This window comes from Stenella coeruleoalba, assembly GCF_951394435.1.
Source record: "Stenella coeruleoalba genome assembly, chromosome: 9".
Taxonomy (NCBI): domain Eukaryota; kingdom Metazoa; phylum Chordata; class Mammalia; order Artiodactyla; family Delphinidae; genus Stenella; species Stenella coeruleoalba.
In genome coordinates this window covers 66288962-66314918 of record NC_137155.1, presented here as the reverse complement: position 1 = coordinate 66314918, position 25957 = coordinate 66288962, and the positions used below count along the sequence as shown (strand labels likewise).

Sequence of the window (25957 nt, the reverse complement as noted above, 5' to 3'; positions counted from 1 at the left end):
AGATGGTCAGAGCTTCAGTTCTCTATAAACTTAGAGCAATAATGAATGTTAACCAGCAATGCCACGTGCATTATTAATAAAACTAACTGTTTCGTTTATGAGTATGCTCCACATTTCCCTTCAGCTGTGTTTTATTATGAACTATTACTCTACGAACCAAACATTAATGAGAGCTACAGTTTGAGATTTTCACAGTTTGGGTTGCTGGATTTACCCAAGACCGAGCATATGATTTTGTTTGTTTGGTACACCAAGAAATTAACTACAGGCATAATAGAAAACAGGTTAAGAGCACACATGGTGGGTTCAGTTAGAACTAGTTTGAAGTACTAACTCCCCCACTTAGCAGCCCTGTGACAATTTTGAAGAGGAAGGTTAATCTCTCAGAGGGGGTTAATAAAACCTTTATCATAGGCTTGTGAAAGCATTAAATTTGCTAATACATGGTATCTATCATATGATAAGTACCCAATAAAATACAGTAATAAATTATTGTGATCACTATATGAGTCAGGGAAGTCTAGTTGCTGTAACAAACATCTCAGAGATTTAACAAGAAAAAAATATTTATCTCTTACTTTACAGTCTAACGAAAGTCAGAAGGGAGGCTTTGCTCTGTTCAGTCGTTCAGGAACCTAGACTCTACTCATTGCACACCTTTGTCATTTTCTGATGTCTTGGATTCTTTGTAGTTAGCTGTCACACAAAAGCAAAAATGAATAACGTGTGGAAGGTATATCCCCTCTTAATAACTCTGGTAAGTGTTAACACATAATTTCAGCCCATGGTCCATTGACAAGAACTAATCACAAAGCTCCACGCAGTTACAAGGGCCCTGAGAAATGAGGTCTAGTAGTAAATCCTGGATGAAGAGCAAGAATGGGTATTATCGAACATTTGTGGTCTTTGTTATAATCTGCCTTTCTGGTCTCCAAATATGTAACTCCTTTCTTTGCAGAGAGAGGTCACCCAGCCATCCTTAAAACAGACGACTCCAAATCCCACTAGGTTGCTACACCAGTTGGAAGTACAGGGTTGTTGAGAGACAGTTCTCCATGAGTTTCTCATGTTGCTGCACATCGTGTTTCAGCCTTTGTTCCAAACTGTCATGGATGTTTGTAGAGCACACAAGTTGGGAAGATAGAAACAGTGTCTCCCTCCAGGGCAGAGGTCAGAATTGTTTGCTGTCCAAAAGAAAATACAGGTAAATTATTATTATTTTTTTTACAAAATCTTGGCTAATATTTATTTCTGGGTAACCTTTGGGCTATTGATAGGTTTCTTTCCCTTGTACTGGATAAAGCAAATAGGTGTTCATTTTATAAATATTATTTTGCACCATACCTACATATTTACTCACTTTTATGTAGGCATGTTATCTAATTTTTTAAATATAAAAAATGAAACAACTTGGAAAGGCATGTATATTTCTCCACAAATACCTATCAGTATCCTGCACTATAATCTATTAGTTAAATGGAGAAAATCCACATGTCCCTTCAATAAACACAGAAAAATCTGTTGATAAAATTCAACCTTCATCCATGATAAAATAAAGCCTTTTTGTGAACTAGGATTAAAAAGGATAATTCCTAAACCTATTAAGGTTATTGATCAAATACCTCCAGCAAACATTATACTTCAATAGTGAAATTTTTTAAGCCTTTCCTTTAAAATCAAGAACTGAGTGAGAGAAAGACATTGCCAATCACTCCTCAAATAAATATTATACTAAAGGATCTAGTTAAGGAAATACAGTTAATAGAAGATGAGTTTAAGTAAATTATACTAGCGGAACAGAAGTATAATTTTAAAAAGGAATTTATTTCACAATAATAGGTTAAAATAAAAATGTGTGCCTAGAGTTAAATTTAACAATAATGTTTGTGAATTCGTGGAGAAAATAATAGAATTTTAATGAAAGACATCAAAGAGATACAAATAAATTAAGAGATAAACTATTAAGTTGAACTATATGATACTGCTGTTTTGGCAGGTCAAAAATGGTCAGATATCAGCAATTTCGTATGGTTCAACTTTGACACAATGTTATGAATCTGACATTTCTCCCAATATTAATCTATATACACATTTCTTTTCCAATCAAAACCTAACATAAGGTAATTCTAAAGTCTGTAAAGTTTCAAGAAAATATTTTTCTTAGACTATAAAAGGACATTATTTGACTCTACCAAAAATTATTATAAAATTATAATAATAACTAAACAGTAGCATTGGTATATGGGTAGTCAAACAGCCAATGGTAGGATACTAAGATCCCAGAAGCAGACTCCCCGGTATTGCCAATCTTGGGTATTAATCTCAATTGCCTCTGAAGATCAGCTGGAGGAAGAATGGACTGTTCAGTGAAGGATGGTTGCACAACTGGGTATCTATTTGGCAAAAGATTGGTTTGTATCCCACTTTAGACTGTACACAGAAATCAAACAGACAAAAAAAATCTGAAAATGTGAGAAACAGAACTTTAAAGCTTTTAGAAGTAAGTACAGGAGACAATGTCACGAAATTAAGGTAAGAACTTATTAAACAAGATATAAAAAGTACAACTCATGATAAAAAAAATTTACACACTTAAAGCCTTCATTCATCAAAGAGACCATTTTAAAATTAAAAGCCACAGATTTTTTTTTTTTTTTTGCAGTACGCGGGCCTCTCACTGTTGTGGCCTCTCCCATTGCGGGGCACAGGCTCCGGACGTGCAGGCTCAGCAGCCATGGCTCACGGGCCTAGTTGCTCCACGGCATGTGGGAGCCTCCCAGACCGGGGCATGAACCCGTGTCCCCTGCATCAGCAGGCAGACTCTCAACCACTGCGCCACCAGGGAAGCCCCCAAGCCACAGATTTTTAACATATAAAACTGGTAAAGGCATTGTAGCAGAATAAATCATTTACTCTTACAATGAGGGGGAAAATTAACCAAATTAAAACTTGGGCAAAAATCAAGGCCCTGCATTTTAAATGAGAGAGGCACACATAATATATAACAATACAAAAACGTGATGAAATTTATGGGAAATTTTGTGGGAAACACAAATCAAAACAATACTAAATTACAGTTTCACATGAATCAGATTGACAGAACTTTAAACATTTTGCCCATTTTAGGGGTTATTTTTGGATGTGGTGCATTGAGAACTATCACACAGAGCTGGCAGGAATGTATATTGGGAAACATTGTAAATAAGCCTAAATTCAACCAGTGAAGTTGATGATGTGAGTCTTATGGCCCAGCAAGTTCATTCCTAGGCATATACCCTAGAGAAATTCTGCCCCAGATGCCCAAGGAGTCATATAAAAGAATATTCATGGCAGCATTATTTGTAATGTCCAAAAAAAATAGGAACAATCCAAATGTTCATTGCCAATCATACTTTTCACATAAAGTTCAAAAACACGCAAAACTACATCATATATATTTTAAGGATACATACATGTGAAACAGTTCCTTAAAAAAGCAGTTGTATGATAAATACAAAAGTGGGGATCATGGTTATCACAGAGAAGAGGAGTAATGGACCAGGGTCAGGGAGGAGTACACAGAGTGTTTCCCTAGTATTGATAATTCAATTACTTGGATTATATTATTATCTATACCTTATAAAGGTATTAAAACATTCCCATGTATTAATGAAATGTTTCACAATATATTCTAAGAGAGAGAATGAATTATTTCCCAGAAGCCCAAAGTGGATTAGGAGACAATAGTTTCAAGTCACTTTAAAATCAATTCCACTTTCTTGGATCTCATAAATCCAGCTGTCTTTAAGCATGATTTAAAATCCAGGCCAGCCCCATCCCTGACATGGCACACAGAAACACTCATATGTCTTTTGTTCTACAACTGTTTCACTTATAAGACACTTAAAGTATAATCTTAAAGTAATTTTGTCCCCCTTTGTCTTTTTAAAATTAACTCAATGGGTTATACAATATCTGAGATTTGCTTCAGTAAATCCAAAGCTGGCAGTATAGATGAAACAAGCTGAGCATAAGTTGATGACTGTTCTCATTGGTGATAGGCACATGTGAGCTCATTGTACTATGATCTCTACTTTTCTATATGTTTGAAATTTTCTGTAATAAAAAGTTTAAAAAATTAATTCAGTGGTCAAAATTTTTCCTTGAGTGTACATGAAAACTAAGTCCGTTGACTTTTCTGACTACTCATAGGTAATAAAAATCATATGGCTGCTTTAAATCAGGAAATAATGTCTCAATTCAAAAATTCTAATTGCAAGACCTGTATGATAAAACTCTTATATTATAACCTTAAATCTTCCCCTCCCAAGTTATGATATTCTGCAGGCAAGAGGCCAGAAAATAGAGTAGGGTGGTATTGTGGTTCAGTTTTCTTTTCCTATTCATTTGTCCATTTGCAAAAAGAGGATTTTTATCTCCCTCAGGTTTAGTTTAGAGAGGAGAGTAAAAGGGAACAGAAAAATTCTTACTTGACTGCTGCTGTTTTTCGATGGCTTTATAGTCTCTGGGTATTGCTGGTATTTAAAGCCTACTCTTGTAGGGCACTTTTGTATGGATTTTTCAGAGGTCCCACTGGGAATATCCACTGCATTGCCCACGAAGCATTTTCCTCTCACATTCACTCCTCTCCTCATCTTGTTTTTTGCTGGTCCACTGTACTCTACAGAGACCCCTTCAGATTAAAATACTAACAGGCCAACCCTCACCCCTTTGTAGCCCACCACTCATTCTGGGAAGCATTCATGTATTTTTTTCTCCAATGAACTCTGGAAATACATACACCTCTTGTTCAACTCATCTATCAGCTGCTGGCTACATCATATATATAACCCTTGTATTTTTCAGATAGAAGCCAGACAGAAACCCACCATTCAACATTGTAGGTCACGTTATTAAACTTTCTCAGAAGTTTTGTTGAAAAGTCCCCTCACCAGGCTTGAACAATTTCCGCTCTTACTCTACAGGTCTCAATTGCTGTCTCCAAAGAAATCCTCTTTATAAATCTCCCTTTCTTCATCTCAATAGCATGAATGGTGGCTTTTGATTTGCAAAACCCAGTTTTGATTTTTGATTTTGAAAATGTCCCTCTCAGGGAGACCCCACACTGATATCTAATCTCTTTCAATTTACTGTTCTGTAATGAAGAGATGCTGAAGCGATCTCGGGGCTGATTTGGATGGTCTTTGAAAGACGACAGTGAACGGAAATATAGTCAGCAGAATTAAGATTAGTAAATAGCATGATTTTTTTAAAAAAAGAGTCTTCTGGAAACTAGAGCTAAATGGTAAGAGTTGCTTGTTTGAATTGCTGTCATGGATTAGCAAACATATTTTGATTAATATTTAGGCAATAAAAAATGACGAGGAGTGGGCTATTATTAATAAAAAAACAGATGTGTTCATACATATGGATCTAAATACAGATCATTGCCAGTAAAAGCAGTTTTGTTTGCTTTACTAATCATGAGATTAGTAAAGCATTTCACAATTTCTTTGGTACCCTCAATTTTCAGATTAGGCTTAACATATGTGCTGAAAGGCAGTAGTATGAGATATTTCATATAATATTGTTACAAAAAAATGTTAATTATGTCAGTATAGAAGGAAGTCACACATGGAATACTTTAATACTCATCATTTTAATTGATGATTTAGGTAAAATATATCTAATGTGCAGATAATACATTAATATATTTTAATTTTTATGTAAAGTGTAACTTGCTGCATAACTAAATTACCAATCAAACTTCATTTTTCACCATTTGTTGTTTTGCCCTTGACCTTTGAAACTTAACTGTTTAAAATAGCAAATTACCTCTAGGGCAACTGTGACTAATTAGTTTCACACACATTATTTGATTAGTCTATACTATTAATAGATAACCTGTATTTCTCAAACATTCTCGAAATCAAATTTTTAGCTCAATTACACAATAACAAATCCAAATGTGTGGTGATATAGCAAACAAGGCTGATAAAAATGAGACCTTGCAAACGAGCCAAGGTATTGTAATGAAATGTGTTCCTCCTGGAATTTGGAGCACAGGGTACATTGGAATGCCTGCCATGTGGTAGAGGTTCTGTGGAGGAAAACCTAACAGTAATAGATGATACCTCTCCTTTTTTGTCAGTAAGGTTTTTTTCCAAAGGTGTTTGTACTCTAATAGGTTGTAGCCCATATGGCATTTACACTACCAAAGTTAGTTAAGTTACCTTTATTCCTCTGCTGTGAGCAAGACTAAGCGCTTCCTCCGAGTCTTTTCCAAATATAAGTTCAGACAAAACTTAGGCATTTTTGAAAACTGAGGTAACCGAACTCTATATTGAGTAGATAGTTAGGCAGAGGAAAAAGTCCCACCCTGACTTCCTGTTATCTAATCAACACTGTTCCACAAACCCATCTATATTTTTTAATTTTATAGCATTTAAGAGATAGATTAAAATAGAAAAAATGAAGCAAGAAGAAGACAAAAATAATAGAAAAATAATTTTAAAAAGCAGAAGTGGCAGCAGTACAGCCAAGAAAAGCATGAAAAGAAAAATGCTCAATTTATTGATAAAAATCTTTAGAAGTACCAAAGTCAAAACAAGTAAAACATAAGTGTGTTTCTACTCTCCCTTCCTCTTCATACGGCTCCCAAGTCACAGGCCTGAGACATTGCTTCTAGATGAACAACATCACGAGACACTCACATGTCAGATTACCCAGTGACTTCTGCTGTTCTTTCAAAGAGTGATAATTGTGCAATTGTGCTTTTTAAGGCAGCGGACTGCATATTCAATTTTGTTCTGATCTAAAATGCACTGTCCAAAAACACCTCATATTGCAGACTTTTTGAACATGGAAACTTATTATACAGTGAGAACACAGTCCAATTAACATTGAAAAGCGATATCATTTTAATCAACATTTTCCATCTGTCTATCAAAGGCATGTGGCTCTGTGTGTGTGTGTGTGTATGTATGTGTATGTCTGTGTGGTTGGCATCATCTCACTGCATTGCTTAAATAGCATAAAAAAGGCTAAATCATATACATTTCAAAAGTACACTTAGCTCAAGAATAAAAGTAATTAAATACTTATTATTATGTCAGAAAGTTAGAATATCTCTGGAAATCCTAGTCTTGTGACCATAATTCATAGGTATAACTCTGGGGAAAAGGAACAAATTAAATAATTAGATAAAAGCCAATACACCCTAAAGCACAGAAACATCATGATGTGCTATAATCAGGGTCAGGTTGGGAGAGGGGTTAGCAGGAGGAGTCATGAGGCAAAACAAGTGCTAAATATGTTCATAGGCTGATCAAAATAAAGTATTTTTATATTAATTAAATTCCACTTGATAATAAAATATATAATAGAAACTTTACCCCTATCTGGGTAAACCAAACAATAGAAAGAACATCTGCTGGATAGAAAAGAGAGGTTATTTTGATTTTCTGTTTTTGTGGATTCTAAAAGTTCAAAAGATCTACCCCAAATTGTGCAAAACAATAGATCAGAATGAAGTATCAAGTAAGTTGCTATGAGGAAGATTAATATATGAGAGATTCAAGTATTTATGTGATCAGATTGTTCTGAAATCTGAACCTATGTTGGGACTGGAGCACAGGGTCTAGTTGTCAAGGTTAAATTAGATGAAATAACTTTAGTATTATAGTCCAGGTGATCCAAATGGCTTGGCAGTTAGTAACAGTGTTAATAAATGGACTTTAAATTTCCCAGTCCTTAAATTCCCTGGAATAAAAGAAAAGGGAGACAGTAAGAGCTTGAGTGAGACCATTAAAATTCATTTCTGCACTTAATCTGGTGATGAACTCAGGGGAAAATAGCCTCTGAATCTATGTTCTTTAAGTCAAGCTATAATTTAATGTAACCTGCTCAATAACTTTGAGGTTTCTGGCTTTCAAACTTTCAAACTTTCTTGACCACAAACCAAAATAACATATATTTTCAGAATCCAGTCCATATGCATGAGCACACTACTATTGAAAAAAGGTTTCATGAAGTGACGCTTACTGTGATAAAGAGTGTGACTCAACTTTTGATATGTGACCATGGACAGCCTTCATACCCCAACGTTCTCCCTTTTTTTCTTCCCCCACATCCCTCCTTTTGAGCTAAGAGAGGTATGGGATTTCCAAGGCCCAGTCTGCCTATGGGAATTTTTGCCACATCTCCCCTCCTTAACCACTATAAAAACCCTATGCCACTCCCCTTTCATGACTCTCCCAAGTCATTTTTTAGCTTCTCTACTCTCCCCAGAAAGCCTGTTATGTGTGTAATGTATTTTTTCATACTTTCCTGTTGCATGTGTGGCATCATCAGTCACCACATCTGAACCAAATTTGGGGGCTGTTCCATGTCTTTAGAGTGACCACAGCACTTACCTAACGATGTGTAATGAATTTTCATATTTTCTATTCCATTCCATGGTATTTCATTTAAAATAATACTGATCATAAACTTCTACAGTGATTTTATAACCCATTAATTGTAGATTTCATTTGAAAATTCTAGTTCAAGATAAGGAAAGCATAAAAATTCTGAATCTAGATGATTTTTAGGTCTTCTGAATTTAACATATTATATACTTGGATAACAATAAGACCTGGCATTCCAAACATATTCCAACGATGGCATATCTATGCATAGCAAGACTCCAGCTTTTCCCACCTCACTGTTACTCCAGCCATACTATACCTGTCATGAAGGTGACAGAGCTGTGCTTCTCAGAATTTCGTAATCACCTGATGACCTTATTAAAACGCAAATTTTCAAATAGTAATCTTGGGTAGGAGCAAAAGTTCTGCATGTCTTAACAATTGTCCAGCTAGTGTCCATGTTGCTTGTCCATGGAGCATACTTTGAGTAGAAGGTTAGAGAGGATCGCTATGGAAATCTCCCTCCGACTGTGTGTTGTCCCTATGCCTGTGCCTCCTCTGTGCTCTAGTGCTGAGTAGCTTTGTCCCAAACTCTTCATTTCTGATATGTAGACACTTGCGTTGTCATGTCCCTTATTTCTCTATCCGTGCATCCTTTATAGTATCTGAATCATTTAACAGTAAATTGTACACGTGATGCCCTTTTACCACTAAACACTTCAGCATATAGTTCTAAGAATCACAAGTCTCTTATATAATCGAATTCAGGAAATTGACATTAAAACAACACTGTTATCTAATTTACATTCCTTATTCAAATTCTAATTGTCCCTCTAATGTTCTTTATGGCAAAAGAAACAAATTTCTGGTCCAGGATCCAAGCCAGGATCCCATGTTGCATTTAGTTGTCATTCCTCTTTAGTCTTCTTTAATCTGGAACAGTTCTTTACTCTTTCCTTCTCTATCATGTCCTTGACATTTTTGAAGAGTGCAAGCTCTTTATTTATAGAAGTTTGTCTGAAGTATCTTCATAATTCAATTCAAGTTATACATTTTTGGCAGGAACACCAGAAAAGAGATGTTGTACTTTTGGTTAATCATTCAGCAGGAGGCAAATGGTACCTATTTATTCCATTACCAGTAAAGTTAGCTGTGATCACCTGGTTACAGTGGTACCTGCCAGGTTTCTACACAGCAGAGATGCTGTTATTGCACTTGTAATTAATAAGTATTTTAGGGAAGGTACTGAGGATATTCTGTTTCTTATAATCCTCTCCATTTAGTAACTATTGATATCTCTTGTCTAAACAATTTTTATTGTGTTCCTTGCCAAATGGTAATTTTCTAACTTCATGTTTCATTCTGCCTAGGTTGATATTTTTACTTTTAATAGCATTTCAAGATGACAGTGCAAGAAAGTTGAAAACTGTCTTGAATTTTTCACTTTCATCAATTATCATACATCTAATCATGTAGCAACCACTTGAGGAATGTATAGAACCTAAAGAAGGTAAGTACTACCATTACTATGAAATCAATGTTATATGGAAAATTTTAAATGGCTTCTGTGAAGTCATAGGGCAAAAGTACTTAAAAACAACAATAGCAATAAAAAACAAACTAAAATAAAAGTCTATGCATGGACTGATTTCACACCATCAGCCACCTGAGAAAACCTGACACTTTGTTGAAGAATCAGCTAGAGACTTGGGATCTATGAAATGGGTCATAACCAAGGGATTCAAGAGCCTGAATCCTTTTATCCAATTATATCCTGCACACAGAATAGTCATCCTTGTCTAAGGTGGAAAGGTCATTAGATATGCCCAGAGCAATACTTTCCCTCTTAGACACTAAACTAAGTGAGAATTGATTTCACCAAATGTGTGCAATTATTTGTGAAATGCTCAAACCTTCATATCACTGCCCCTGAAGTTTTTCAAAGATTACAAATCATATCCAGCTCCTTGTTGGATAAGAAATTGGTTTAACTTACAAGTAAGAAAATCTCCCTAACAGACACCCCCAAACAGCCATTGCCAATGGGGATATCACTTAAAAGTTACCGGAATGGATGCTCTCTCTCATGATTACTATCATATGTTTTATTGATTTAAAAGGCATCCTCAGAAATAAAGAAGAAAAAAAATCCTCAGTCTTTCCTCCAGCCGCTCATGTAAAATGCCCACAGAGCTGTAACATCTGCTTGGCAGTATTAGCATAATACATTCGAAAATCGAGTTATCAGAGGCATTTCAGTCCACAGTTGCGTTGTTTTTCTTGTTAATGTCCTATAGCTAATGTAATATTTCATCTCTTAAAAAGCAAAGCTCAGGTTATCTGATTAAGTTTGGCACCAAGAATAATAATGACCTGAAGTTTCTGAAGACGTGAGTGATATATTTGTGCCTAGACAGAAACCACCAAACGATTATGTACTTATTAAGCAAAGCTGTACTAGATAAGAAACTCTATTTTTACTGTATGTAAAAAGATTTTAGAGATCAGGAATATCAACTTATGGATAATGATCCCAGATCCCTACTAGCCAGAGGACCAGAAATGAGTACTATTTTGATGTATGTTAGAGTGAACACAATGACATATTTCAGGAGAAATTGATGTGACGATATATATGATATTTCAATGTTAAAACTCAAGCACATCCACATAAACATCCTAAGAAACAGATTGCCCCCTTGTGTGAAAGGTAAGCAAGTCCACACATTTCAGTACCCACTGAGGGCATTGCTGCAAGATAGTAATTCATTCACGGTGATGATACAGACTTAGGAACAGAAGGTAAAACAACACTTTCTATTTTCTGTTCAAGAAGATAAAGGGATTTATGGTATATCTAGAAGGATTTCCTTCAAAATATGTTTTGAAAATTAAAAGAGAATTTGCTGCTCAAAGGGTAAGCTAGAAACTGGACACAATCATTTTGTCCAAAAAAGAGAATGATTAATTATAATGTTTTTTAAAAAAGAGTGAAAAGAATTACAGCAAGATATCAAAAAAAAGTTGTTTATGTATCTTTCTTCTTTGTCTTTCATTCTTTTTATTTTTTTCTATATTTTTCTCAATTTCTGTTATCACCTGACTAGAAATGTTATCCATAACTCTCACCTTTGACAATTTGGAAGGTTGATTTATTAGAAATGGGATATAACATAGTAGAAAAAACAAAGTCATTACACCTTAACTTCCAGAAAACCCTTCAGTGAAAACAGCTGGCATGTTTCTTCTATGGAATTGCAGCATATTCCTTTGCTGAAATAATAAAATATTATAAAATAACTGTGAGTAGGTACAACATTTTAAAATCCACATAGCTAAAGATGTTAAACATAAATTAATTAATTAAATAAAATCCACATAGCATTTATGTATTAAGCATTAATTATAAATATACCTGATCATATGCAATTAACTATGAAAACTATTTTTTAAAATATATGTGATTATCTTTGATTTACTATGAAAACCATATGGAAATTGAGGTAAAACTGAGGTCTGTAATTCTGATTTTTTAACATCTCCTTACACCAACTACCGCCAACAGAAAAACAAAACAAACTGACCACAAGCCTCATTGTTTAATCACTAATAAATAAGCAAATAAGCAATAGATAAGTAAACAAGTAAACAAACAAATAGATAATGAAACTAGAGACAGAAAAGGCACAGAGCTACAGAGAGGTAGGTTGGCCAGACAGGAGCCCCCCAACCAGCCAGTACCAAGGCCATGCCTTTGAGCACAAGGAACGGCTCTCCTGGCTGAAGGACAAAGATTCTGAGTTCCACAAGGTCCTGCAGGAGAATGACCAGAGCCTGCTGAACTTTAGCGGGTCAAGAGATGGAAGTAGGCAGCAGGCAAAGCAGCCCCTTACTCCAGAGCTGTGCCACCAAGTCGTGCAAGGGTTCCAAGCTGTCCTGGCCACCACCCAAGGAGACCAGGAAGGTACCGAGGCTGGCAAATTCCAGGTCATCGACAGTGCTGTGTTCAGTGCTCTGGTCACCTTCTCCATCAGAGCTCTCTTCGGCTGCCTCCAGAAACTGTTGTTTGGAAAAGCCCTGAAGGACAGCAGTTGAGTGCTGCAGCCATCCAGCAGTCCATTGGGTGAGGGAGGGTGGTTCCATCTGGGCCTCAAGGCTTACCAGAGCTCAGTCATGCAGTTGGTGGCCGTGGTGCCTCATGCTGCCCACAGGACGGTGGTCCTGTGCAGCAGGAGTGAAGAGAGGCTGCGAGTGCTGGCCTTCCTGGTCCTCATAAGAGTCTGCGGCACAAGAAGGATGCCTTCCTCATCCAGTCCTCAACAAACGCACATCACGTACTTGAGAGACTTCAAGTTCACCTCTTGGAGTGCTCTGCCCCTCCTAGCTTCGTGCAGCGGACCCTAACCAAGCTGCTGGCCCTGGGCCCCAGTGTCGGCTACCAGCGTGCCTTCCTCTACACTCGCCAGCTTGCCATGCACCTGGGCAACACTGTGACCACGTGCAAGAAGAAGACACACCAGTCAGTGTCTGACTGGCCCTTGGTGAACTGCCTCTACCTGTGCTGCTGCGCCCTCCGCACTGCCTGCCCCAGGATGCTCTCCAGCTCTTGATTTAACCCCTCTCTACTAGTTTCTTAGAACTCTTGGGTTTATGTAATATTTACTCTCTACATCAATGCCAGTTATTTCTTTTGAGTGTGCTTTTTTAAAAAAATTAAGCATTTATAAATTTGTTTTGTTTTAAAATCACAACCTAAGCATTATAGCATATGAAATAATGCATATGGAACAAAAAAGCCACGTGGCATTTCGCTTGCTGGGAAGGCAGCTAGCTAGCTTTACTCACTAGCTAAATGTGCCTCTCACAAATTATTGGGGAAAATTTTAAATCTGCAAATGTTGCAATTAGTACTAAGATCAGTGAGGTAATCATTTTTATTTCTTTTCACTGGATAATGAATTGGCTCTAGGCTATTATATTTCTGAGTACACTGCCTTCTTTTTGAGTCTTGGCCTACGTTTATGAAAACATTTGGTCAATGTACATCTATAATTTTCCCCAGCCTTTCACAGCTAGTAAGTATTCTGAATCAAACTTTCAATTCTCTTATTCAATTTATCACACATGTCAGACTTCCTTGAGAAAGCATTTCAACTTTCCTTAAACAGATTATCTTTATTTCAAACAAGGTTTTACTTATTTAAGTGATTATTGTTGATAAAATTTTATATGGAATACAAAAAACTTACTCTTATATAATTATTTTGCATTAAGAACTTTTTAATCCTACTCTACCCAGACTAGTAAAGATGCTGCCTTTCTTTTTTTTTCTTCAAAAAACATCTCAAAAGCAATTAGCTACAAAAGTTGCCCTTGACAATTTGAATGGGATCTTTAAAATGTAAATATCTCTTGAAAAAGGAATAGTTGTAAGTCCCATTTTACAAATTAGGGAATTAGGAGAAGAGGGGGTAGGTAATTTGCCAGGCCTCTTTCTATTCACGTGCCATCTAACCAGCCTTTCAGGATACTGTTGGCCACACGTTTTATTTTTTAAGTTGAACCTGCTGCAAGTCCTGCTTTATTTACAAACTGCACTACAAAAGCAACATGTGACTAGGAAAAATTATCAGATGCAAACCACCACTTAGACAGTATCTCAGAATAAAGGAAAAAATAAGATAAGAAGCACATTTAACTTTCACATTATTTAAATAATGGTGCTAAGTATTCATTCTGCATTAACTGGCCTACCTATTAGGGGATGTTTGAAAACTATTAACGTTAAAAGCCCAGGACATTTTAAATCTTCAATAAAATGTATTATTACATCTAATTTAGATATTTAAATGCTCATGCATTAGTGATCTTTTGCACCTTAAAAATCAATCCCACCTTTAAAAAACCTGATTTCATGGTATGAATCTAAATGTCAAATTCCTATACTTAATTTCATTTATCCTTTCAAAGACAAAGGAGATGTTGGGAGGGGGGAGAACACTGGCTAGAAGTCAGGACACTTGACTTTTTGTTTTGAACCTGCTTCTAACTACAGTGTAAAAAAAGGTCATAGAATCTCCAATGGTCTTTGTCTTCTTCTCACGTGTAAACAAGTAAATGAGTGCTAGAGAATTTCTAAGGTCTCTTTTGTCTAATCCATTATATAAAATTATTGTGCCTGCATAAATATACATCTTTCTGTCTTTGTTTTTTTTTTTTTTGCGGTACGCGGGCCTCTCACTGTTGTGGCCTCTCCCGTTGCGGACCACAAGCTCCGGACGCGCAGGCTCAGCGGCCATGGCTCACGGGCCCAGCCGCTCCGCGGCATGTGGGATCTTGGCGAACCAGGGCACGAACCCGTGTCCCCTGCATCGGCAGGCGGACTCTCAACCACTGCACCACCAGGAATGCCTATTCTTGATACAACCCCTTGAAATGAATAGTAACCAACTACATGCAGGAGGACTAGACCAATTAAGCCTGGTAGTATTTTAGAATTTTATTCTCCCTTCTCTGATCCTTAGATCCTCCTAGTCACAAATTTTCCCAAGCACAGACCCATTTATTGTGGGTCTGTAACTAGTAATGAGTACATCTAGACAAGTAAGTCACTTTAGGATTTAGGTCTTTATAAAAACAGAGAGCTCAAATAAGACCTATTGCCTGTTTTGTTGTTGTTTGTTTGTTTTGCTTTGTTTTCTATTCTATACAGGAAGACTAGCCACCTTGGTTGCTTCCTTACAACTACTCAAAAAGTCATTTAAGAGTCTCAGAGGAAGCATTGGAGATCCCTGCAAGACCAGGGCATATTTTCAGGGCATAAGAAGCTTATAAAAATAAAGATTCCAATGCCCCAAAGGCTGATTTCTCCAGGACTCTGCATTTTAAAATGGACTATTCTTTGTTCTTTTACAGATAAATTCACTATCCCTGGCTTTATTCAAACCTGTGATTTTGCCTATTTATGAATTGACTGAATAGACTGGCCGTGAACACCTTCTTTCATTCTCTGTTACCAGAAATTTACCTCACAGTGTGCATGCATTAGGGACTAATGTTCAGGGCAATGTTTTCCATTGAGGTCCATGAACCACCTGCATGTACCTGGTATTCCTGTCAAAATTTCAGGTACCTTGGCCATACCCAACAAATGAGGATCACTGGATGGAATTGGCGTTGTTTCTGTTTCCCCATGAACATCTAATACACAACCAAGTCTGGAAACCACTTCTCTAGGGCATTACTTCTTAACCCTAGTTGCACATTAGAATCACCTGAGGACATTTTCAAGTATACTCTACTGTACTCCAAGCCCAGTGTTCCTGATTTATTTGGTCTGGGGAGTGGGGATGGGCATCCATCAGTATTAAATGTCCTATAGTGCGTCTAACCAGTTTTCTGGCTAACATAGCCTGCAACTGGTGATCACAAAATGAGTCTCCCTACATGAAAATAATCAGGTCAACATTGGTGCTTTGCCGTCCTGAGTAACAGCACTTTCTACACCTTAAACCTTTTTCTCATGTTCACCTAATAACTCCCTCTCTGCTCATCGAAAGCCAAATAGATTCTGTCATTATAATTGCAGACCAGTGAAGAAATGTCCATCTTCAAATTCGAAAGAGAACAATTCCTAGCTATACTCTCACATATCTTGCTTTTGGATTCATTATCCTTGCCACTGTTCCTTGCCTTCACAGGATTGTTACTATATTTCATTTTGGAGAAATGGAGCATATTCAAGTGGAGGAAATGGTGCAGTAAGTGTAGTCGTCAGGAAAATGTCATAAGTGACTTCTTTTAATTCATGAAGCAGGTCATGAATAATAGTAGGAAGACGTGAGATTCTTATTCTATTTCTCTCTATGTCATTTTAGCAATCATACCATGTGGCTTCTTTGTCAAAAGAAAACAGGCAGAATTATCGTTATAACAAGTGCAGTTTGATGGATAGCTATCATATTAAAAAGCTCTGTCTAAATCACAAAGACTATAAATAAAGTAAGGGCCCTACCAGAGGCAGTAGTAAGAAGGAACTCTGTAGTTTATAAAGTAAAAAGGAAATTGGCTTCTGTTTTTTTTAAGTACATGTTTTAGGATAGGGTTTATAAAGAAAGAAAAAAAGAAAAGAATAGGCATTCCTAGGCTATATCACAAGGTCAAAGTCAATACCTCTAAACTTTAATATATGTGTGAATCACTTGGGCTTCTTTTTAAATTGCAGATTCTGATTCAGTATGTGTGGGATGGGGCCTAAGATTCTGCATTTCTAACAAGCTGCCAATTATTGCTGATGCCGCTGATCCGTGGACTGCTCTTTGTGTTGCAAGGATCTAGGCAATTTCTGTGTTTCTGACACTAGCCCACATTCTTAACCCTCCTCATTTTCTGATTAATCAGATTATTGAATTCATCTAAAACAAATAGACTGCAAGTTATTTCTCTAGCAAAGATGGATTTATTTCATATCATTAGAGAATTGAAATGTGTGGTCGGCTGCCATGGTGAGCCACGTGCAAGTCCTTGCACAGCAAGGCAAGGAGAGTGCTTTTAGAGGGGAAAAGGAAGTTGGGAGGGATATAGTAAACAAAGAAGCCGTGGCTTTTAATGGGCTGAGTTCTTCCCAGGGAACAAGAGGAGTGTTTCTTCTTCCTGTTGCATTCTGATGTTGTCTCAGGACATGAGAGCTCCCTCTTTTGATTTCCTGACTTTACTTAATTATGGTTTTTGTTTATTAATTTTTTACTGACCATAGAATAAATTCCCCTGGGGGTATATAGATGCATCCCTGACGACTCATCACACCATCCTCTCTTGGGTTGGACTTTAATATTCTTCACTTCTGGGCGCCCCTCAGTGTTTCAACATCTTAGTAGTCACTCAAAATAATTTATTTTACAAATGCTGTAACATTTGTGATTTACAGAAACCATGTGAAGTCAGTTCAACTTTATCAGGTTTAAAAAAGAAAAATCAAAGTTCCAGGTAAGTTTCAAAATTTGTCCAAGGAGTTTCCATGGCTCAACTCATAAAATCATAAGGACTCAATTCCAGGACGTCCAATTTCAGGTTCAAAATTATTTTCCCTAAAACCACAGTTTCCTGTGTGAAATATTGGATGGACCAAAAGGTTCATATGGTTTTTTTCCATAGGACGGCTCTAGTAGCACTTAGTTGTCTTTAACTTTATTTGAAACAGTTTTCTTAGATTGTATGTAACAGCTGTCATACTGCATTTAAAAAAGGACATCAAGGCTTCCCTGGTGGTGCAGTGGTTGAGAGTCCGCCTGCCGATGCAGGGGACACGGGTTCGTGCCCCGGTCTGGGAAGATCCCACATGCCGCGGAGCGGCTAGCCCCGTGAGCCATAGCCGCTGATCCTGCGCGTCCGGAGCCTGTGCTCCGCAACGGGAGAGGCCACAACAGTGAGAGGCCTGCGTACCGCAAAAAAAAAAAAAAAAAAAGGACATCAAAATTCGTGAATTTTTGTGTAGCCATTTTAATATTGAAGATGGAAGGAGAAAAAGCAACGTTTTTGGCATATGCTTTATTATTTCAAGAAAGGTAAAAACACAGCTGAAACACACAAAAAGATTTGTACAGTGTATGGAGAAGGTGCTGTGACTGATCAAACGTGTCAAAAGTGGTTTGCGAAATTCCCGTGCTGGAGATTTCTCACTGGACGATGCTCCATGGTCGGGTAGACCAGTTGGAAGTTGATAGCGATTAAATCGAAACAATAATTGAGAGCAATCAACATTATACCACGCAGGAGACAGCTGACATACTCAAAATATCCAAATCAAGCGTTGAAAATCATTTGCACCAGCTTGGTTATATGAATTGATTTGATGTTTGGGTTCCACATAAGTTAAGTGGACAAAAGCCTTCTTGACCATATTTCCACATGCAATTCTCTACTGAAATGTAATGAAAACGTTCCATTTTTAAAACAAATTGTGACGGGCAATGAAAAGTGGATACTGTACAATAACGTGTAACGGAAGAGATCATGGGACAAGTGAAATGAAACACCACCGACCACACCAAAGGCCGGTCTTCATCCAAAGAAGGTGATGTTGTGTATATGGTGGGATTGGAAGGGAGTCCTCTATTATGAGCTCATTCTGGAAAACAAAATGATTAATTCCAACAAGTACTGCTCCCAATTAGACCAACTGAAAGCGGCACTCAACTAAAAACGTCTGGAATTAGGCAATGGAAAATGCATAATCTGATAACGCAAGACTGCATGTTTCTCTGATGATCAGGCAAAAACTGTTACAGCTTGGCTGGGAAGTTCTGATTCATCCGCTGTATTCATCAGACATTGCACCTTTGGATTTCCATTTATTTCGGTCTTTACAAAATTCTCTTAATGGAAAAAATTTCAATTCCCTGGAAGACTGTAAAAAGCACCTAAAACAGTTCTTTGCTCAAAACGATAAAAAGTTTTGGGAAGATGGAATTATGAAGTTACCTGAAAAATGGCAGAAGGCAGTGGAATAAAAGGGTGACTACGTTGTTCAATACAGTTCTTGGTGAAAATGAAAAATGTGTCTTTTTATTTTTGCTTAAAAAACCGAAGGCACTTTTTGGCCCACCCAATATAATGTTCTAATTCTCCTTACCTATTTGGACAACATATCAGCATTATAAACAAACAAGACCCCCATACATAACTTTATAGACTTGGATATAAAACTCTATATAGATTTTAACTAAACTTCACAATACCCACATGAAGTACCATTATTTTCACATTAGTATAAAAGAGGAATAAAACAGAATTTGAAGTCACCTAGTTTGCCTGAGGCCAACAGAATGTGGAATATAATTTATGATAAATTCAACTCAGTCATCACCTTCCTTAGTCACACATTTTATAACAGAGAAGGTATAAATTGTTCACAGGGGGATACCTGTAAAGCTCATTCTATGGGTTACACAGAGTGTTAACTTACCTAATGAGCCCCTTTTAGAGGGAGCTGGTTATTATACTCAGTGGGTAATAGTGTCTGTCACAATTTACTATGTAACACAAAAATTAAAGCAAAACTTAACATTTTTATAAAAAGTAACACCTATAATACAATGTAATATGATTCCTAGTGGTTTCAGAAGAAAATGTGTTTTAAAAATATCAATATAAATTTAAAGAGAAATTATCCTTCACATTTTAATTATTGCTATATTTCTAAAATCAATGGCATTCCCATCATTAGACAGGTGTTTCCTTCTGGAGTCCCTATGACCTGTGTTGGAGTGTCTACTTCTCCACTAGAGGAAAAAACACAAAGAAAGAGGGAATTGAAGGCAGAGGTCTAGAATGAGCTCATTAACTCTGTACCAAATTATTATGGGAAAATGAGGCCTCATGAAACCTTTCCACTAGATTTAGGTCTTTTCAATATATCATCAAGCCAGTGATTTGAAGCACAGTTAATAATAATATGTTTCATTGGTGGTTATTTTTACCCATTCTTGCACTGTCACTCTAGTGGCTCTGAGTGGATGAGATTTTGTATACTGTCTATAGAAAACCTTAATGCTAAATTTCTCAGACATTGTTCACATTATTTGAAGTTTATTGGCAAGGACTTCACCCTTTCAGGACAGTGAGGAATTAGCCATGTTCCATGCCTTGGTGCAGTAACCTCCAAGTACTTTCTTCCATATGTAGTGGTAATACTATCCTTAGTTATTTTTGTTTTTTCTTTATAGCAGACTTACTAAATTTGAGAACTGGAAACCATGAAAAATTATCTGAGACAACAAACAAAGAAAGGATACATTACATAGTGTTAGTAGCAGTTTTGGCTGTAGAAAAAAGATTGGAATAATGTGCATCCTCAAAAAGTTGAGAAGGGAAAATATGTATGTGTGATATCTGGAAAACATTTTATACTGTATCTGGTATTATCATCCTTTTTTCCCTTCATCCTTTATTATTTTTGCTTTCATTTTGCTCATTTTACTTTTGTTTTATACTAAGAATAGTTTCTCTATCATGTGAAAATGAACTTTTAGTTGAAATTTTTAAAAATATATGTCATCACAGTTACATTACATTGAATAATTCAAACAAATTGCTTAAGCAAATTTAAGCTGCTTTATTCCTTGAATCATTTAGTCAAGCATAATGAAGTTAACCCAGCAGAAGTGTACTTTACTTATGGTTTAAACACAACTGAGACACATTAACATTGTCAAGCCCATGGAAAAAATAATGAATTTTGCTTTGTTATGATGCATTTCACTTCCAACTTCCAAGGACAATTACTGTGCCCTTTCGTTTATGATGTAGAGCGTTGTCTGTGACACTTGGCCATTTAGAACACTACATTAAATTGAGTATTGTAAATTATTTCCTTTTATTTAGAAGAAAGAGACATTGAATATACAATGTAGAGCTTTCTAAATAAAATGGGACTTTATGAGTTTGTTTCCTGTGTTCCAAATTTCTACACTTTTCTGCTATTTCATTTTAAAAGAACTCTTCATTTAAAAGAGTCAATTCCATTTTGAAAATGGGTCTCTGGACCCATAAAAAGCAAAAAACATTTTCATTACCCGAACATTGGCCGAAAATGAAATAGCTGTAAAGTATAATTATATGCATGTACTATAAAACATATTTCTAGTTTGATACTAGTTTCGGGTAAATAAAATTCCCAAGACACATTTGCTTCTGTATTTCGTAGACTTCTTTATATGCTCCCAGCCAATTTTTTCTTTGAAGGATGTTTGTTAGTTTGAATATAATGCATATAAACAAACTTAACTTCCAATGTCAGTAAATTGTATGTCAATATGTATTAACACTAAGAGAATTCGGAAACATGACGTGGTATAAGAAATAAGTAAATGCCACATTACTGGATGTCTACAAAAGGCTACCTTTCTCCTAACACAATGATGCGTGCATTACAAATAAAAATAATAGTTTGTGCTGAGATAGTTGTCTAATGAATTTCTGAAAATCTCAAATGACCTCAATATGGATCATGCCTCAAATACAAAGGTGTTTGCTACCAAATTCCTGGTTGAAAATGCATAAAGAATACTAATAAGTTATTATATAGCAAAGGAAGATAGAGGCCTTCCTAGTTTCTTTGAACAATGTAGGCTGCCAGCTTTATCATGCCAGTCCCCAGAGCTATTTGGGGGAAATTTTTCTTTTTCTATAAAATTACATATGATTCTTATTCTGTGAATACCAGCCAGGTCTAGATATGCAATTGCTAAAATGATTGCAGTGTCGGGCTTCTTTTTTTCTTTCAGGTGACACCAATCTCAGTTTTCTTGGGCAAGGAGATATAGACTAGATATAGCCTCTCTCAGCTTGCTAAAATACTATAAAACAAATATCATAAAAAATCCAGTATGAAAGAATAGATATTGTATTGAATATTGGAGGACTTTGCATTAAGGCATATGGATCTGGAATAAGAAAATAATCTTCAAAATACAACCACAATTTTTTTCTTGTTGTACCTGTTTCCACATTAAAAAAAAAAAACAGATGTTCAGGAAAAAAAATCAAAGTGAACACTACTCCTCCTCCTTTGTCTTTCTTTCTCCTCTGACTCACAGAACAAAGATATCTAATAACAAACCAAACAGGGGAACTTTTTAGTAATGTGTGGAAACTGATTCTGGGGGCAGCTAGAGCACATGTTCCAAAGAGATTTTTATCATCCAAGGTTTGAACCATATGAAATTGCCAATATCTGAATGCTTTTTGCCAAAACGACAGAATAACTCACTTTAATCTATTATGCCCTTTCAGAGGCACCAATTCCCAAAAACCACAGGATATGAAAGAAGAGGAAGTGCTTAGAACTATTTCACCCGAAGTAAGGTAATGCCCTTGAGTTTTGTTGGGAGTAGGCATTATTTGTTTTTTGTTTTCTTAAGAAATTTTATCTTTCTGGAAGAAAGAAATTCATAAGGTCAGAAATAGAAAAGAATAAATATGAAAATAACTAAAAATCCTGTTCATTTTTAAGAAAAAATTACAAAGTTGGCAAACCATTTATCTAACCTAATCAATCAAAAAGTGAGAAGTCAAAAATACACATGGTTGGTATAATTTTTAAAATATAAGAAATTAATTAAGATACTACTTTGCAGACGTGTCTGAAGTGAAATTGAAAATTGTATATATAATGGATAATTTCAAAGGAAGATATGCTGTTAGTCAAAATCTACCCCACTAGAGATAGAAAGTTCAAATAGACCATCTCCCACTGAAGAAAATTTTATTAATGAACCACCTAAAAAAAAATCATCAGGCCCAAGTAGATTCAAAAGGAAATTCTGATTATTGCAATGCTACACAAGTTGTTCCAGAGAATAGAAAATGAAGGGAAATTTAGAAACTCTTTCTTTTTAATGAGTAAAATAAAATGAGATTATGATAACACACACACAAAAATAAATTAATAGGCCAATATCATTTATAAATATTGGTTTTAAAAATTATATATACTATCAGAGCAAGAAAACAATGTACTATGATAATGTGAAATTTATTTCAGGAATTAAAGTTTTGTTTTTAATAGGAAATCCATTCATACAATACATCAGAAATCAAGAATTAAGTATGCAGAAACAAACAGCAACAATAATATACATATTATATATTATACATATATGAATATTATATATGTATAGTATATATACATATATTATATAACAGCTATATAAATAATTATAGCAAAACTATCACAGTATCACCAAAGAAGATGAAATATTTTGGAACAATTTTAATAAGTCATCAAACCTATGAAAGGAAAATTTTTAGGCATTCATGAAAAGCACAAAAGTATACTTGAACAAATGGAAAAATATCCCTTCATTCTTGGATAAGATGAATCTATATCATAAAGAGGTCAGTTCTCCCCAGTTTAACTTATACATTTTATACAATCTCAATAGAAATAGCACTTTTTGAAGAAGGCAGACAAATTGATGGTAAAGTTCATATAGAAAGAAAAACAGACAAGGATATCTGGGAAAAAAATGGAAAAAAAAAAAGCTATGCAGAGGGACAGGGGAGGACTAGTCCTGCCAGATATTAAGGCATTTGAAACCTCTGTAAATAATACAGTATTGTACTGATACGTGAATAGAGAGGCCAGTGAAACAGAATCCATAGAGTGACATACATACACACATATATATATATGCAAATTTAGTAAATGATAAAGAAGCCATTTCAAATCACAAGGGAAAAGGTGAGTGTTTTAATAAGTGGTACTGAGGCAACAGAATAGCCACTTGGAAAAGTGAGCAAATTAAATTCCTTATCACAACATATCCAAAAATATGCTCCAAATAGGTCACAGACCTAAATGTAAAAAATGAAACCATACAGGTCCTGAAGAAAATATAGGTGAATTCTTCTGTAACCTGGCACTGGGAAAGGTTTCTAACTATGACGTAAAATCCAGATGGACAAACAAACAAATATTTGACTAAATTGAGATAATAAAAAATATCTTTGCATTGGAAAGAAAAATAATGACAGACTAAGAGACAAACTTGCAAAAGTATTATATAACTCCACGAAAAAATATTTACAACATATCATAGGAATAGGATACTATGCACAATACACATTTTTTTAATTTAAGGGAAAAGTACAAAAATCCTATAGAAAAAATGAGCAAATGAAATTACCATAATTTTAAGAAAAAGATATTAACGCCATCCTTAAACATATGAAAATATATTCACCTTCACTCTTAATAAGAGAAATACAAATTAAAACCAAACTGAGATTTCAGTGCTTTCCCACCAAGATTAATAGAAAACAGAAACAAAATAAAAAAACAAACTTGAAAATATCTTCTGCTGGTGAGGCTGTCACACATTGCTGGTGGGAGTGTGACATGGTATAACTTATATGGAGGAGAATTTGAAAATATCTCTTGATCCATCAATTTCTTTCACAGGGATTTGCTCTAAAGATTCAGCCCTATCGTAAGAAAATACAATTGCACAAGATAATTCATTGAAGCATTATTTACATTGGAAGAATATTGGAAATGACCTAAAGCCCATACTTGGGATATTGGTTGAATATCCTAAGGTACAATGGAGTCCTAGGCAGTTATTTTAAAGAATGAGGAAGATCTCTATGATCTGACGCAGAGAGATTTCCAGGTTATACTGTTAATTTTTTTAAGTGCAATACTGATTTCATATCATGCCAACTTTTGAGTAAGAAATAAAAGGGGGAAATAAGAAAATGTCCATCTATCTACTCATCTATTGTGAAAAAGAAATACAAGAGATAAACTGGAAAATGAAGTGAGTTAATGTCAAAAGTGGTGTGAATGTGGACTGGTTGGTGGGTGGAGTAGCTCTTTTTGTAGCGTACATTTTATAGTTTTGATGTTGGGAACCACAGTACATTCTACATACTTAAAAAACTATAAGCAAAATAACAAAATGAGGAAATAGCTGAAAAAATCCAGAATAGAATGCAAACAGAAACTTATGAACCTAAACAAATTCCAGATCGATAGTTTAACTTTAGTAAAAGGAGAGAAAAGAGTACTAGCTCAAGTAACTTTTGAACTCACTGTTTTGAGTCCATATACTCAATCTAAAGATGGGGAACAATGTAAACATACATTGAACTCTAATTAGAGTTTTTTTCCTCAATGGTATGGGTTAGCAATTCTGAAAATACATTTTGTGTGTGGCTGGCGGAAATAAATGATAAATATATTGAGATTGGTGGGATCCAGATTCCTTACTACTGGATAAGAGAGTTACTAATATGGTTAGAAGATGTGCTGGATGAACTTTGGGTTGTTAAATTGGAATTGGAGAGATCGGTATTAGCTCACCGTTTATGGTTTTAAGAGAGATAGCTGATAGAAAATGAATAGATGTATATATCTTTTAGCTCTGTCTTCTAATCAGTCTAGAAAAAAAAATACCACAGTAGCATTGAGCACAGAAATTCTCAGATCTGTTTCTAAAAGGAACCGGGGCCCTTTGAAAAAATCGGTGATTCCAGAATTGATACAGGACAGTACAAACCATTAGAGGTAACCAGAGAAGAACAACAGTCACTTAAATACACTGAGTTGTCAAATAATGAATAAACAAACAAACGAACAATAAAACAGTCACCATAGGAGAATATTTGCATTCGTAACTTAGGAAAGTATACAACACTTATCCTAAAATAAATATATTTTCTTTTTTAGAAAAAAGGTCATCTACAAGAGAAAAAAGAACAACAAAAACGTTTCGCTTGTGATTTCTCCTTAACAACAATACAAAGAGATAATGTAACAACACCTACAGTATTTTGAATATAACGTATGGTGCTCCAAAAGTAAGTCATCTTTCAGTTATTATGGAAAGAGAAAGAAATTCATATCAAATTCACCTGTTCTATTAAGTCATTCACCTGTTCTATTATGGACATCATAATAACCATATTTATGGCCAAAAGGAAGTGTCATTTGGCTATATCACTTTGGTTGTATCGATCCACCATTATTTGGCTTAATTGAGTAGTTTACACACTGCATAATAACTCAT

At 35.5% G+C, this 25957-nt stretch overlaps 1 long non-coding RNA gene across 2 annotated transcripts in view; it reads left to right on the top strand.

Moving 5' to 3' along the window:
- LOC307191184 overlaps positions 1-25717 on the top strand; it is a 29830-nt gene extending 4113 nt beyond the window's left edge. For both annotated transcript variants that reach the window (XR_013829630.1, XR_013829631.1), the window contains exons 2-5: positions 959-1204; positions 9758-9897; positions 22179-22250; positions 25618-25717. This is a non-coding gene — a long non-coding RNA (uncharacterized lncRNA). The remainder of the gene's footprint in view (positions 1-958; positions 1205-9757; positions 9898-22178; positions 22251-25617) is intronic.
- Positions 25718-25957: the final 240 nt, after the last annotated feature.